Below are 15,209 nucleotides of genomic sequence, written 5' to 3'. Positions count from 1 at the left end.
TGTTCCTCTGGGAATTATATCACATTAGGCTGAAAATTGAAATTAGAAATGGAAGGATCCAATCTTAAATACATTGGACTCAGAAATCATACCGTGCATTCAGCACAAACTGATCATTTAAACCAAATGAACATTAAATGTAGATAGAAAACAGACTATTTCTGATCTTGCTGAGTATTCTAGGGATCATGAACTCTTTTCACATGTGGAAAAAAGCTTTTGAAAATTCCACTGGATTCCAAAAGAGGTTAGGTGGTGAGAATTAGGTTATAACCAAAGGGAATTGTGTCTAAATCGGTCGATTACATTCTAAAAACTTCTCTACACTCTGGTCTTCATAATTCAACACCAAAATATTTAATGTCCTTCAAACCTGTATAATCTCTGGATCTCATCCTGCTTTTCCCAGTTAATTAAAAAAACCCACAAAAAATAGGTCCAAGAAGTTTTCCTTGCTTCCTCTTCTCTTCCAACTCCATTTGTTTTTTCAGCTTAGGTTGAATCAGCAAAACAATATTTAGTCCATTCCTAATAGCCCAAATAAATCAAAGTAAATTCATCAAATGCTTTTCAAAACAACAGAAAATGCTTAAATCTGAGCAAATGAATATATTTGAACCAGGAGTGAGGACTGAGAAATAAATAATGCAGGAATTAACTTTTGAGGAGCTATAAACTGAATTTGAAGGAAACTTTAAATAATATTTCAACATCTCCAGTAAGTAATCTAAGCTCCAGGCTACAGGATATTATGAAAACAGCTCTGAACTTTTCCTGCTTAAAAAACTCTAACACATATAAATAATTAAATACTCATTTGAAGAGTGAGTGTCCCATATTCTCACTGAGTGATACAATTGCTGCACCATACAATCTTACCTTCTCCAGCCCAATGAATATTCATGCCGAGTGGAACATTTCTAACGGGAGAAATTGCTGCTGGGACACTCAAATTTGTGTAGTGGTCATACTCTTTCAGATGGGGAAAATCTGTCAGGGACACAAACCTCTCATCCAGTCAGAGTACACCAGAATCTAAGAACAGTTTAATTCTGAGGGGCTTCCAAATTGCCTTTTACAGGATCTACTCTAGAACACATTCTTGAAAATGCATTCAGAACTGAAAATCAAAAAAGGCAAACATTTGTTCTGAAAAGTGAAAACCCTGAGTAGGTAAAGCAAAGGAATATGCAGTGGTGAGACAGAAACTGAGAATTCTAGTGACGTCTGCAAGTTGTTGAGAATGAGATGCCCAAGTGTCATTTTAGTAGCTTAACTCTGTTATTTATCTTGTCAAAGGTTTACACAAGATCCTTCAGAAAAGAATACTACAAGAAAGTAACCACTGTGTTACATTCAGAACTGAATCATGAAAGTGCTCAAATTATGAAAAACAAATACTAGGCTACATTTTCAGGCTGGCAAAAGTTTATTAGGCTTCAGTTTTCTCTGGTAGGTTTGGTGTAGTTCAGTACTTTCCTATGATTTTAAAAGGTCAGTATAATAACCATTTGGTTTGTCCATTACAGTCAAAGGCTAAATCAGAACATCTTACCCCTTGCCTCCAGCAAATTACCCAGTTGCAGTGTCTACAGTTTCTATTGCTGTAAGTAAGTGCTGAAGGTAACTGATGTTTGATTTCTGTTTGGATGGTGCCCTGTACTGCAGTAATACAGACTGGAAGTTACAAAATTAGCCTGGTCCAAAAAATAATTTAAAAAATTCTCACATGGGAATTATCATTAGCTTTTTAAAAAATAATGCAGCAGGAAACCCTGTTATATTTCATGTGCAGTAAGCCAGTTGTTATTATGACTGCATTAGAGCTGACTTTTCAGCTGAGGAAATATTTGGGCTTATCAACAGCAGAAGCAATAAAAGGTTTTTAGAAAAAGTGTTATCAATGTGTCACCTTCTGAAGGCTGACTCAGAAAATTTGTACTATGGAAAAGGAAAACCAGCTCTGCAGTGAGCTCCTGTCTGGTTGAGTAAAGTAACTTCTGTATCAGTGTACAGGGATTCATGGCCCTTGACAGCACACCAGAACAGAATAGTACCTCAAGGGAGGACGAGGCCTCTAAGCCATGTATGTTGGAGGAACTGCAAAGGCATGAAGGGAAAGTTTGAGCTTTACTAATATTTTAAACCAGAAAACTTTTATCAACCAAACCTCATCCTTCTTGCCTGTGGCCCATAGAGCTTCCCCCCTTGTTGCATTAACACCTATTTTGTGATGTTGCACAGCAAACTACGGCACAAACCTAGGTCACCTTTAGTTTATTTGTTTATTTATTTGTAGTCATGCTGCCCCAAAGGACAGAAAGACAAGAGTAAGCATCCAGGACAGGGATATATGAATTACTTCTTTTAGTGACTGTGCCAGGTTAGAAAATTTTAAGTGTTACCCTTTAAAATATTTGTAAAAATAAGGTTATAAAGGCAACGCTCAAGCTACTTAATTAATTAGAGTACATTTTACAGGACTCAGATATTTAAAGAAATTAAGTTGTTACCAATTGAGCTGAATATTCCTGGGTACCTGCTTGTTGAGAAGACTGTTAAAATGTACACACCAATTTAGCAAACCAATCTTCTTTTATTCCCTGTAAGCACTTATTACCCAGGTCTCACACCCTGTACACAGCAGTACAGTCACAGACCTCAGAAGTTATCTGTGCCATGAAGTCTCTAATTCCTTTTGCTTTGCATTTTAAATAGAAAAGCTAAACAACAAAGAGGGAGAAAACAGGGTATCAAAAATAAGGAAGGAGGGAAATATCACCTGTTCAAATCCTCCAACTGTTGTTCAAAAAAGTATTTGTTTAATTTTCTGGAATATCCTGGTTGTCTTAATCCATAGGATGTGAACATCTGATGTTCTCTGCTTCAATTAACCTATTTCTTCTGGTTTAATGCTGTTAGAAGCAGAGTCTGGACAAGGAGAGCCTTAGCATCCAAAAAATTAATCTTCAGTCAAGCATCATTTCTCAGAAGTGAGTATAAGAGGAAAAGGTCAGCAAATAATCAGTCATGGTCGCAGTCTTAAAGTGCAAAAATCAGTCTAAAAGAAAGCAAAGAGATCACTTCAGATTCACATTAATTTCTACCCTGTAGCAAACACTGGCTCATAGAATTTTGCAAATAGGACTTAGTTGCCAAGCTACACCTGGCCTTTGAGGAGCTAAATAAGAGTATTAGATTCATCATATCATGCACTGCATTTATGGTTTTAACTTGTGGTAGATAACTTAACACTGAATTATGAAAAGAGAAGTAGGCTTTCAGCCAAGATGATACGAATTATCAAATACTAATAGATAAAACATGAAGAAAAGAACAGAGGTTTTACAGAGTTGCTTTCTCTGCTGGAATGTTGGTTTCAATAGATGAATATTGAGAAGAGATTTGGCAAAGTATTTCAAATGCATTGTCCTTCAGCTGAAAGAAGATAAACACCTTTAATTTGAAGTCATATTCTTGCCTGTTAACAACAAAAAAAAACATATAGCTAAAGCTGTAATCTGTTTCTAAGATACTATTAGTCCTTTACGGTTTGATCTATAATGTGCACGTCCCCTATTAAAACAGAAAGCTGATTAAAATCACAGCATTTCATAGGCAGAACAATTCATATGCAAATGTCCATTTGTAATAATTTCACTTCATGCTGATATTCCCATCACATGATGGCTGTCGCAGCCTTCTTTTCATGAGGACTCGAAAGTCAATCCTTCTCCAACAGAAAAGCAGTGCAAACCCAGGAAATAGGCATTTTCTGGCAGGGTGGAGAGGCACAGGACAAGCACCCAGCTAGCTGACAGGGCTCCTTGCAGATGGCCCCAGAGCTGTCAGTACACGTGGCTCTGCCCAAGTGGCAGTGGCTGGACATCTTCCAAAGACCAAAGGCAGAATCGGCACAATGGTAACACTTGCAATCACAAAATCATGCTTGATATGATTCCACTGCAACCTGGGACATTGAGCCTATGCCCTGGGTACAGTGGTAAGAGAAAGGCCTGAGGCTCTCAGGGAATTTTACTCAGTATGAGGTAGTATTAGTCCTGAATAAACATGGCAGATGGTTTTCCTCTTGCCTCCTATGTTGAAAGTGAATACTGCCAGCAAACTATGCATATGAAGGTTACAGATTTCAGAGACAATTTTCTATTTAAAACTACTTCTGAGCATTCAGTATTCTACATAAAATAAATTCTGTTAGCACATATGTGTGAGATTATAACAGCATTTGAGCTTCTGTTAAAAAAAAAAAGTGATACAGCTATAGAGCAAAAAAATCACCATGTATGGAACTTGAAAGTACTTCTTAGAGGGGATCACCATCTCAAGCGCAAGAGCAATCAATATAAAATGAAGGTGCTCCACCTAAGGCCAGACCTCTAGAAACACCAGAACACATCCCAAACAACTATAAATGTCTGACTGATGCACAACCCCCGCCTGGATTTCAGCTTTTGCTACAGAAGTCAGCAGCATACAAGAATCTCTGTGACACTGCTACAGCATCATAAAGCAGGATGTGTAAATGACCTTTAAACCTCCAGTTACAGAAACAAAATCCCACAGCTGAACATTTGTCCATGTTTAATTTTACAATATTAAAAAAAATGACAACCAGTCTGCATGTGAGAAGGATGGGGAAATAGAAAGGATGTGAGGAAACTCAGGGTCTCCAAACCACAGGAAGCAGTGGCCAACAGCAAGTAACAGAGTGTTGTGACAGAGCAACAGTGAGCCCTGCCTGGCAAGCACAAGCAGGGCCTGAACCCTAAAGCAAGCTTTATGGTAAGTGAAAACATTTCAAATGCTTAAAGACTGAAAAAGAGAGAAAAATCCACAAAACATGAAAAGAAGAATAAGAGATGCTGTACAGATTTATTTGAAGCCAGAGATATTTTCAGGTACACTTTCATCCACCTTGTTTACTAGAGAGGTTTGAGAACCTAACTAGGTAAAGAGCATCACCATTTTAAACAACAACATTAAAATTCCCGATTTTACTGATTATTTTCCTCTGACTTCTTGAAGAATCAGCTGCATGACAAAGATTGTTTCCAAATCATGCCTGAAACATTATTCCTAGACTGGACTGGAAAAATACCATATTCTATTACTCTGCCATAAATATGACACAATTTGTATAGCCTGTATGACAACGCTAAATTTAAAGCAGTGTGCTTGTGCATTTCATATATAAATATGTAGATATTTAACATGTCTAGTACTATTAACATTCATATTAAGACACAGAAAAAGAACAGAAAAAGAACAAATTAGAAGAACATTTTAGAATTTGGATGGGATTGTTTGTGACTTTGTACAGGCCTGAGATAACAATTTAGACTAATTTGACAATTAATTTGCAAGAATGACAGTGAATGCATTCAAAACAGTATTAGCAGAAGTGGGTAGTTGTGTCCCCTTCAAAAGCCCCCTAAACACAGTCAAAATGGTAAGAGAGATCATGTGCTGAACAGATGCTCCCTTAGGGGTTGTGCTGCTCCAAGTGCTGCACTGGCCCAAGGCTTTCAGGATAAACACCAAATACACACACATATATATGTACACACAGACTGTTGTACGCCACGGAAATCAGAAACAAAGATCACTCTTGCATCAACACAATAGAAAAGGAGAGTTACTTTTCTGAATGTCAGCTGTGCAACCAGGAAATTTTAAACTAAGACAACACAACCCTATTTTGAGTAGTAATACAAATGAAAACAGCTGAGAAAAACACAGCATTGGTGTAAAATGAAACTCTGCAATAACCTAGCTCAAGTCAGACACTCACTGCAGCAAATATGAATTTTGAGACAACTGTTTGCCCACCGACTGTGAACATTTAATCCATGCTAGTATCAGTGCTGTCAAGAAAAGGAAACGCCCTTCACTCCTTAATGCCCTCTACTGTTGTCTTTATACAGGGCTCCAGAAACAGGGAATTTATTTCACCCAAAGTTAATTAAGAGCTTAGTCAGCGAGAAAAAAAGCTTGCCAAAAGAGATAAACCCTGAAATGCTCCCAAACCTTAGTGAGACTCCCACTGAACTTTTCCAGTCATTCATTCCACTGTCCAGGGAGGTGCATGAAACACCACCATCATCATGCTTCTTCCAAGTTCAGCTTCAGGCTTATAACCCTGGAATGAAGATGGGCAGCCAAATATCGAGAAGCAATACATTTTTCAGCTGGACTGTTGGCTAATTAATTAAGGGCTTCTAGACTCAGGATGACAATCCTGAAATTAATCCAGATTCAAAGATACGCAAACATACAGCTTGGATAAACAATAATTTCCTGACATTTCAGATCAGTTTCAAGAGGAATTTGAAGAACTAATGTATATGATAGCATAGAACACCACAATTTGGCTTATCTCTGGGAAGTTGTTACCAGTCTCTAGAACAGGCAAACACATGCTTGGAGCCTTCTGCAATTACGCAAACATCCAATAAAAAGCTGTCATACTGTAGAAAGGAATTCTGTTCAGAGAGACATATGTCAGTAAAGTAAGTCCTTCAATCAGTTTGTGTTAGGAGACACTACCCCTACCTTTCTGCAGTTAAGCACTACTGTTAGCACTTATAAATTTAGCTAAGTGACTCTGCACTGAGAACATATTACAGGTATGGGAGTGAAAAAGTACTAGAGTAAGGGTCAGACCTACCCATGGCACTTTGCACTGCTGGTGCAGTATAATTCCTATCTTTCTTAGAGAGGGAATTATTATTATGGAAAGAATTACTTGGAGGCTATCTCTACAAGTCTTGACTCCAAACAGCAAGTATTAGGGAAACAGCTCTTTCAACACAGTGTGCAAACATAACAAATAATTTTGGGAAGGGTGAAAAATATAAGAAGCCCAAGGGGACCTAAATAACCAGAGATTCCCTTGGTTCTTACACAGATTGGAAGCATGTGGAGAAATGGGTGAAGTTCAGATCACACTTCAGCAGAAATGAGATTTTCAGATATGTTTCTTTAGTCTAACAAGCAGGACACATCTTGCATGGGGAAGAATAGAGCACAGGAATACAAAACCCAAGAGGCAAGTGTAAACGAGGCTCTGACCAACCACATACAGAAGGCTGCAGAGTTTTTCCTGCTAGCTAAGAACAGGTTTTTGGAAAGTACTGGGGACTCATATGAATTAACTCACAAAGCCTAATTTCAGCCTGAGAGGCTATTCTCCCATACCTGTTTTACCATGGATAGACCCATTGATTCAGGGCTGGGAATAACCTTTGCCTCTTCACTAACTATACTGAATAGTGGCAGGGGTAAAATTAGCTTTTGGGAGTGCCTGTCCCACAGTCATAGGATTATCCCTCTGTCTTTGGCAGAAGATATGACAACTCATCTATTTCAGTATTAGTATTTCCTTCTTGTGAGAAAAATTGGGTTTGTATGAAGCTAGTTCAGCTTCAACATTCAGGCTGAGAAACCTAAGGCTGAGAAATTACTTGCTTTGAGATGGCTTTTTAAAATACAAGAATTTGTTTATGATGATCAACTCATTGTGCAAAATTCTGTTCTATAAATCAATTCAACTGAACTCCTGAAGCCTCACAATATAAAAGTTTTCCTTTTTTTTTTTCTTCTCCCAACATTCAAAGATTCCACAGGCTTCTTTTTTTGAGCTCTCTCCCTTATTTATGCCTCTTTGTTAAGTGGAAATATTAAGGCAGTGGATACAATATTTTGGTACCACCATATTGTAGCATCACAACAACAGCCCAGATGAAGAAGCTTCTTAAATTGCCCCTTGGTTTTTCTTTAGGTTACTACCCAGAATAGTTTTGTATTTGCAACCTGTCTATCTATGCCAGTTACCTTCCATGTAACAGCATTAAGAACTTGCTTTGTTCCACCATGAGCACTTAACTACACAATTCACATATGACTATCAGGCTGTTACATTGATTTAACTTGATTATTACCTAGTACCTCACCAATTTTAGACACCCTGCAAAATAGTAGAACTGTTGAGGATACTTACCAAGTGAAAATTTTACATCACTCAAATGCTTAAAAAAAATACAAAAAAGCCTTTAAACTGTAGAATTCTAAACTGTCATGTAGAGCTAAAACTCATCTCAATTATTAACTATAAGTGAAGACCTGTAAGACAGGTTTTTTAAAATACTGTATATAGTCTTCAAGGTATACAGTGTAAATTTAAAGAAGGGAAGTAGAAATTCAAATGTCTTAGAATAATACAACATATCCACAGCTAGCTTAAGGAGGCCATAATATTTTCCAGAGAAGTAAGATGCCCGTCAGTCACAGAAAGACTCAGATCTACCACTCATGATATTCTGAGGTCTCATTTACACTGTCTTACCTTTCCCTGCAGTACATCAGGACACTGTGGTGTATACAAAGAAAGGAGACTGCATTTCCCACACCTAGCTGCACACATTCAAAGATTAAGTTGCCAAAGTCTAAATCCCATCTGTAGTTAACAGAGACATAGAAATGCACCTTTGCAAGGCAGAATTCATCTCCTCTACCTGAGGAGAGGGGAAATTGTATTTTCCCCCAACTGCAGCCTTTTACTGAGACTTACAGATGCTTACCCTTTGAATTCTCACACAGGTTAGATGAGAGGAAAGCCACACCAAGACCTTCAGCACTACAGTAATTGTAAGTGAAGTACATTAAATACAATTTACACTAAAAACAATTTTCTTCCACCACTCTGCTGGGGAAAACTCAGAAGTGAGCACAGAGTTGCCAAAACTGATAAATTTTTTCTGCCCTAAGCAGAGGACAGAGCAGGGCTTCATCTCTCATTACTTGTTTTCTCCTAATTTGCTCGTACAATTCCAAAGTTTTATGTATCATTATTTTAATTGGGACTGGCAAACTAATGGGCTGAACTTTCTTTGATGGTCAGAGTGCAGCATAAAAAGATGCATGGAGTGAAAGTAAATGATTCAAAGGGATTTTATCTTCTAGTGTCTAAGAAAATGTGGAAGAAATAGCAAAAAATGTAATAATGAAATTCTTACAGCATTTTTCACTGCAATTTTGGATGATTCTATTTAGGTATCAAATTTATTTGAAGTTGGGAACTGAAAACTTTCTATCTTATGATGTAACTCTAAATAATGGCACCACTAGATTGAAAATATCCTCCTGTCAAATCCTCTTAAGGAAGATGTCTAGCAGCAGATTTCTGCTGTGAGTGGTTTGAAATTGCACCAAAATTGGCAATCTTGATTTGCTATTGTACATCAACCCCCACATTAGCCAATGTGTGTGTGTGCATATCTATGTGAAAGTATGTACAAAAATACACTGAAAAATAAACCCATGTCTGCAGCCTAAGCTAGAATTTTTCAGCTTATTTTCTGGAAACACAGAAAGTAGGTCAGCACATATTCCAAAATAGCACATCAGCACTGAAAGAAAAAGTAGTATATCTGCACCTTTGGACTTTTTAGCTCATCTCTCTGTAGGGGGAAATGAAGGATGAAAGCCTATTTCTTATTCTACTGTATGCACAAGAAAAAATTGCTTATACTTAAAAAAGCCCCCAAATAAACCACCTACATGGGTAAAATATTTTCTGTTTTAATCAAAGCAAAACAACATTGAGTGAAACCATTTAAGCTTTATCTAAATATAACCAAAGGAAACGCCAGGATGTTTAAAATGTGTTTAAAATGTTGTACTGGATATGTATCACATCCTGTTCCTTGCACATCTTGTTCCTCGTATCACAAACCTATTTGGTAAAATATTTACTTTGGAAATAACAGCATACTGTCTATGATTTTGTTGTTCTTCTTGTGGGGATTTTTTTGGTTGTTTGTTTTGTATTTTTTTTTTTAGTATCTGATGCTGCAGTAAGAATTGCTGCCTATTTTGTTATATCTTTTATGCTAGGCACACTCTTCAAGAAAAATATTTTCTTTTATTTATTCCCATATTTTCTTTTATTTATTCACCCATCCCCATTTTTAAGAAATTAAAAAAGCTAAAGCAAAAACTGAATTACTTAAGCACTCACACATCTTATAGCTATAGAGATTCTTAAGAATTCTTCTGGAACTAATATTGACAAACTTCTTTCCTGAACTATTAACTTATTCCTTAACATGAAAAGAAAACCAAAATCCACTCTTAGACAATATTAAATAATGCTCATTAGCTCTAAAATATCACCTGACTCAAGTCAGTATCAATACTGCTGGCTTCAACATGATGTATGATGCTGATCTCCTTCCCAGAACAGGTTTCAAGCTAGAACACTGATATATTTAATTAGGAAAAATTTATATTGCCTCCCTCAAATTCCAAGTGTCAGTCTTCATTTGGATCTCTGCACTAGATTAAAATGAATGTTTGAAAGGTACTGAGCATTGGTAGGATGACCTTTTAAGTTCAGTGATTTCTATGCAACCAGTAGGAATTCCTAAAAATAACAAACCAAGTCTATTTTTAGCTCTTCATTCTCTGGGGCTTTTTTTCTTGCTTTATTTTTTTTGAACTACTGTTATATTGGTGTCCCATCTCAATTCTTGGACACTTAGCTCTCATTTATTTTCCTGTATCAATCAGACCTGTTTAAACATTTCATACTCCAGTTTGTGAAGTACTATAATCCACATATAGATGTACATATTTTAGGCAGTTAGAGAATTGGATCTTCCACAGAGCCAGGCCTTCCAAGAAGGGAAACCAAAATGGAGAACAACTCCCTGAACCTACAGCTGGTGGTTCTGCACTTTTCTTTGACAGCAAACTGTCAAAGATGTTTGCTATTGAACTTAAGCAAAAATTAGAAACTTCCAAGGTAACACAGGCTGCACAATTAACTGAGTGAAGAAATTATGGAGTTTTTCAAACTCTGAAAAATGAAGTCAAAGTAATAAAAAAAAATAAAACGGTTGAACTTTTATGTCCTGTGTCCACCTTGCAAAATTATAAAACTCTAGCCTAGCAAAGAAAGTGCATAATTAAACACGATTAATTGCATTCCTAGATTACTGCCAGATAGCTTGTCACATGCCTTGCTGGGTTGAAATACACAGTTTTAATTTGTTAATTCTAAAAGCCAAAGGCACAGAACTAATTGACTTCAATCTACAGCTGGACAAATATACTATTAAAATATCATCAGATGAAATAAAACAAATAGCATAAATTCACCCTGAAGCATTAAAATAAATAAGGGAAAATAAGGCAGTTGTGTTTATGAGAAGCAACAGATATGATCTCCCCTCTTTCTAGCACTCTCTTGTTGAGGCCAGCACTGGCATCCTCCAAAACCTGAAAGATCTATGGGAATATAATAGGTCACACATCCATCAGACTTCAGTACTGCTAATTTTTCTGACATGAAACCAGTGTGATTAAAAAACCCCACTGCTCTAGTTAAATGGAACTAAATCAGTCCCTCAGTTCCCTGGAAGTTTTTCTAAACTGTAGAAGAAATTCACAATAGTTCATTATGCCATTTGGTCTCATCTCCCTTTAGAAAATAAAAGCCCACAAATATGTTTGCATATTCACATAGTTCTGTCTCTGAGTTTAAGGATGCTTACAAGACATCTGCTATTATGCCAAATTTGTATTCATTGGAGTGGGAAGTTTGCTGCCATGAGAGACCATTTCCACTCAGAAGCCATTAGCTTAACTGCTGAGATGTTGTATCTTCTCAAATTGCTTCATGAAGGAGAACCATTAGTATAATCAGTTTTTTGAAGGCACAGTAAAACAGGCAAAAAACCAAAGTGGCCAGATCTAGTATTTCCTGAGCTTGCTTAAACCTGGAGGTCTTACAATTACAGTTGCAAGGTAGTATAGGAAACAGCTCCTGCATTTCCCAGCTTACCAGCCTGTTATTCCAACAGCTGTACTTTTCCAGACCAGAGTCATCAGGCACTCATTCCCTCCTGGCTCACGTGGTGCAATGATTCGTGCTCAGTCTCGTGTCTGGAGCACAGGGGATCGTGCTCTGGACTCCTGGGGCTGCACTGCTCTACAAGAGCCAAGGTGTGAGGTCCCCCTTACACCCTCCCGTGACTGTCATGGGAATTTCCTCTTGTTCCAACGATGCACCAGGTTGAAACTGGACATTCTGCTGTGAAGATGTGTCCTAGAGCCCCATGTCAAGCCAAAGCAAACTTCCAGAGTCAGTCAAATGGAGCTCTTTTCATGTCAGCTGTAAGATACACATCTGTGGTGTACACAACAGCTTCTCTCTAGGCAATGAAAATCACCATCTTCACAGGGGTCATAAAGGTCCAGAATACATATCACACATTTACAAATCTCTATGCTCTACAGCATAAATGCATCCTTTCTCTTCTTTTGATCTGCACTGTCTGCACTACATCAAAATAAAATAAGCACTGAATAATAAATGGCTTTATAATAATTGTCCAATGTACTTAAAACCATCACTCAAAAATCTAGGAAAACTAAAACAGAAATATCTGTATTTAAGCAATCAACAAAAAAAATAACATAACTATTTGACTGAAAAGGCTGTGACCCTGTCAAGAGTCTTTATAGTACTGCTCTTTAAAAGCAAAAGAAAATATTTCACTTCCCTTTGGAGTAGAATTGGGAGCACTATAGAAGCCAGCACTCTGGGAGAAATTATGCTAACAATATAATTTCATGTGGCTTATAGCTGATTACACAGCAATATTAATTCTCTCCAATAAATTTTATTTTTATGACAGAAGGACTAAATACAGCCTAACAGTAGTTTGAAACCAATACAACCCTCTTTCTAGCAGGAAAAGAAAGGCTTTGTTTTGTTCAAGAGGACACTGATGTACTTATGTTGCTGTATATTTTTCCCCTGGCTCCTTGATATGAATGCATGGCAGCAATTGCAGCTATTTTATATCCTTTAATTAGTACACTTGCAATATGCTTGTTCATCTGCTTTCCAGCAACGTATCAGCATTTACAAAAACAAATACAGCCAACTCTTTGCTATAAGGAATTTCAGCCCCAGGAAGACTTTAACTAAACACTTGCACTGTATCAGATTAGTTAAAAGCCACAGGTTTCTTCAGCTCCTGTTAATGGTTTGGCAGCTTTCAACAACATTAAGACAAAGAATCCACAAACATCCGTAGTAAAGTATGCACAGTCTCATGTCACATGTGAAGGTCTCAAATATATCTTTGCAATTCATGTTTAAAGTCAGGTCATAAGAACCCAAAACTTGTCATTACCAATATTTAAATTTATGCTCACAATTTTTTCGGTAAGAAGCACGTATACAAGAGCTTCCAAATTCCAATCTGTTTTATATTCTTCATAGCTATGCAAAATATTTTTAACTATTTACTCAAAATTTTAGAATAGTTATATTCAATAAAGAAATGCATTAATACCTAGAATTTATTATCAGTCTTACCAAAAAAATCTCATGTAAATCCATAATGACAGGATAATTAATGCAAAGTCTTACCTTTCCCCAAAGAAACAGTTTCCAGCAGTGATCTTTCTTAATGCTTTAATTCTGCAATGTGCTGTTCATAAATGGTTTTCTAGTTCAGGCAGAGGTGGGTTAACTGCAAGCAGTCTGGATGCTATCTTGCTTGCTTCCTGGAGATCACTGTTTTGCTTTGTGAGCCATCACAACTACCTAGGAAAAATAACAGCCAACCCTCAGTCACCTGGACAATGTGATATATTACTGCTCCCAGATTAAACAAAACGTTTAAAAGAAATCCATGGCTTAAAACATGATGTTAAAATTTGTATTTATCTACCAAACATTTCATAACAGATGCTGTTAGAAGAATTATTGCATGCTTTCTTACCAGGAGTTCATGTTCTTGGAAAGAGACATAAAACAAGTGAGAAAAAATTATATACAAATGTCATATTTTTAAAAAATTACAATTTGCCTTTACACTGACAATATGAACTATAAACTAGACTTTAAACTAGACTTTTTTGGGGTAGATTTTTGGTCAGAAGCTATAAGCAACAGCAAAAACTGACTTATAATGTAATTCCTTAAGCAGAAGTAAACAGAATGGTGCCTGTGGGAGGAAAAAAGTGCTGAAAGTAGGAATGTGCTTTGCTATCTATTTGGGTATAACTGCAAGGGCCCTACTAGAACAGGAAACATTATACTCCTGTTTGGTGCAAACACAGGCATCTGGCTGCCAAAAGGCTCTGAAGCCAAGACTACCACCTGCAAAAGCACTGGCAGCAGATGCAGGTACACTTTGGAGGGAGAGCACCAACCCCTGATTGGTATGCCCAGAGTCCCATAATGCGGAATTACCAAGTCCAAGTTGAATCTTGTTACTGCAAAGGCAGTTTGAATATTCTCTGAGAGCTGAAGGAATGATGATGCTATGTAGATCTGTGACGTGTAAGACACCTTGTTTGCTAACTTGAAGTGCAGTTAGCAGGGCTTTGTCCAACCAAAGCATTGAATACCTCCAAGGACAGAGAGACACTTCTCTGGACAGTCACAGTGCTGTCAGAGCAGCCTCTTGGGCAGTGTGTCTCCACCTGAATACTCCAGATCCATGCCAGCAAGCAGGACAGTCCATCTCCCCCTCGACTTGTTCAGCCCCATGAAATGTTTGACAAGAGCATATAATTAAAAGATCTCCTGAGTTGATATTAACAAATGATACTGAGTAGTTGTAGTCACCTATCTCATAAGGGGGTATTTTTCAACCTGTCTCCTCTCCCCACCCTTCCCGTGACAACAGAACCACCCTTGCCACTTCAGCATGCATTATTAAAGGGGTTATACAGCTTGATTTCTCTTTTCGCTGCCTTTATCCTTCTGCATAGTCCTTGCAGCTGATGTTTACAAAAACACAATAGTACCTCTGTCCACACTTAAAGCAGCACTACTCTAAGTCTGAATAATTCTCTTCTATTATGTTTATCAGGTTTCCTGAATATTAAGAGTATCAAACTGTGGCATCTGAGTAAAGTCACTCAGAGATACAGGGCAGTCACAGGTCAGATCTGCTCCTTCAATATTTCTGCAGATTTGGGTATTTTTTTCTATGTTATACTCCAGATACATTTTAAAGATGCATCCATTGTTTAGATGCTTTTTGGTTTTGTAATATAAGAAATGACAGACAGTAAATCTGACAGGTTACTGAAACCACCCTATTTTATCTCCCTGCTGAGAAGTCTGCTAATGCCTGGGAGATGCTGTCAGAGACATACAA

The 15,209-nt window shown here is 37.3% G+C and overlaps 1 protein-coding gene across 1 annotated transcript in view; it reads right to left on the bottom strand.

Annotated features, from left to right (window-relative positions):
• Nucleotides 1–13,642, bottom strand: part of FRY (FRY microtubule binding protein) — a 201,094-nt gene extending 187,452 nt beyond the window's left edge. The window contains exon 1 of the mRNA XM_033053179.1: nucleotides 13,466–13,642. The gene's annotated coding sequence lies outside the window, so the exon portion shown is untranslated. The remainder of the gene's footprint in view (nucleotides 1–13,465) is intronic.
• Nucleotides 13,643–15,209: the final 1,567 nt, after the last annotated feature.

Source organism: Catharus ustulatus, chromosome 2, assembly GCF_009819885.2.
Source record: "Catharus ustulatus isolate bCatUst1 chromosome 2, bCatUst1.pri.v2, whole genome shotgun sequence".
NCBI lineage: Eukaryota > Metazoa > Chordata > Aves > Passeriformes > Turdidae > Catharus > Catharus ustulatus.
Note: the sequence above shows the minus strand (reverse complement) of the source record. Positions and strands in the feature narration are given on the sequence as shown.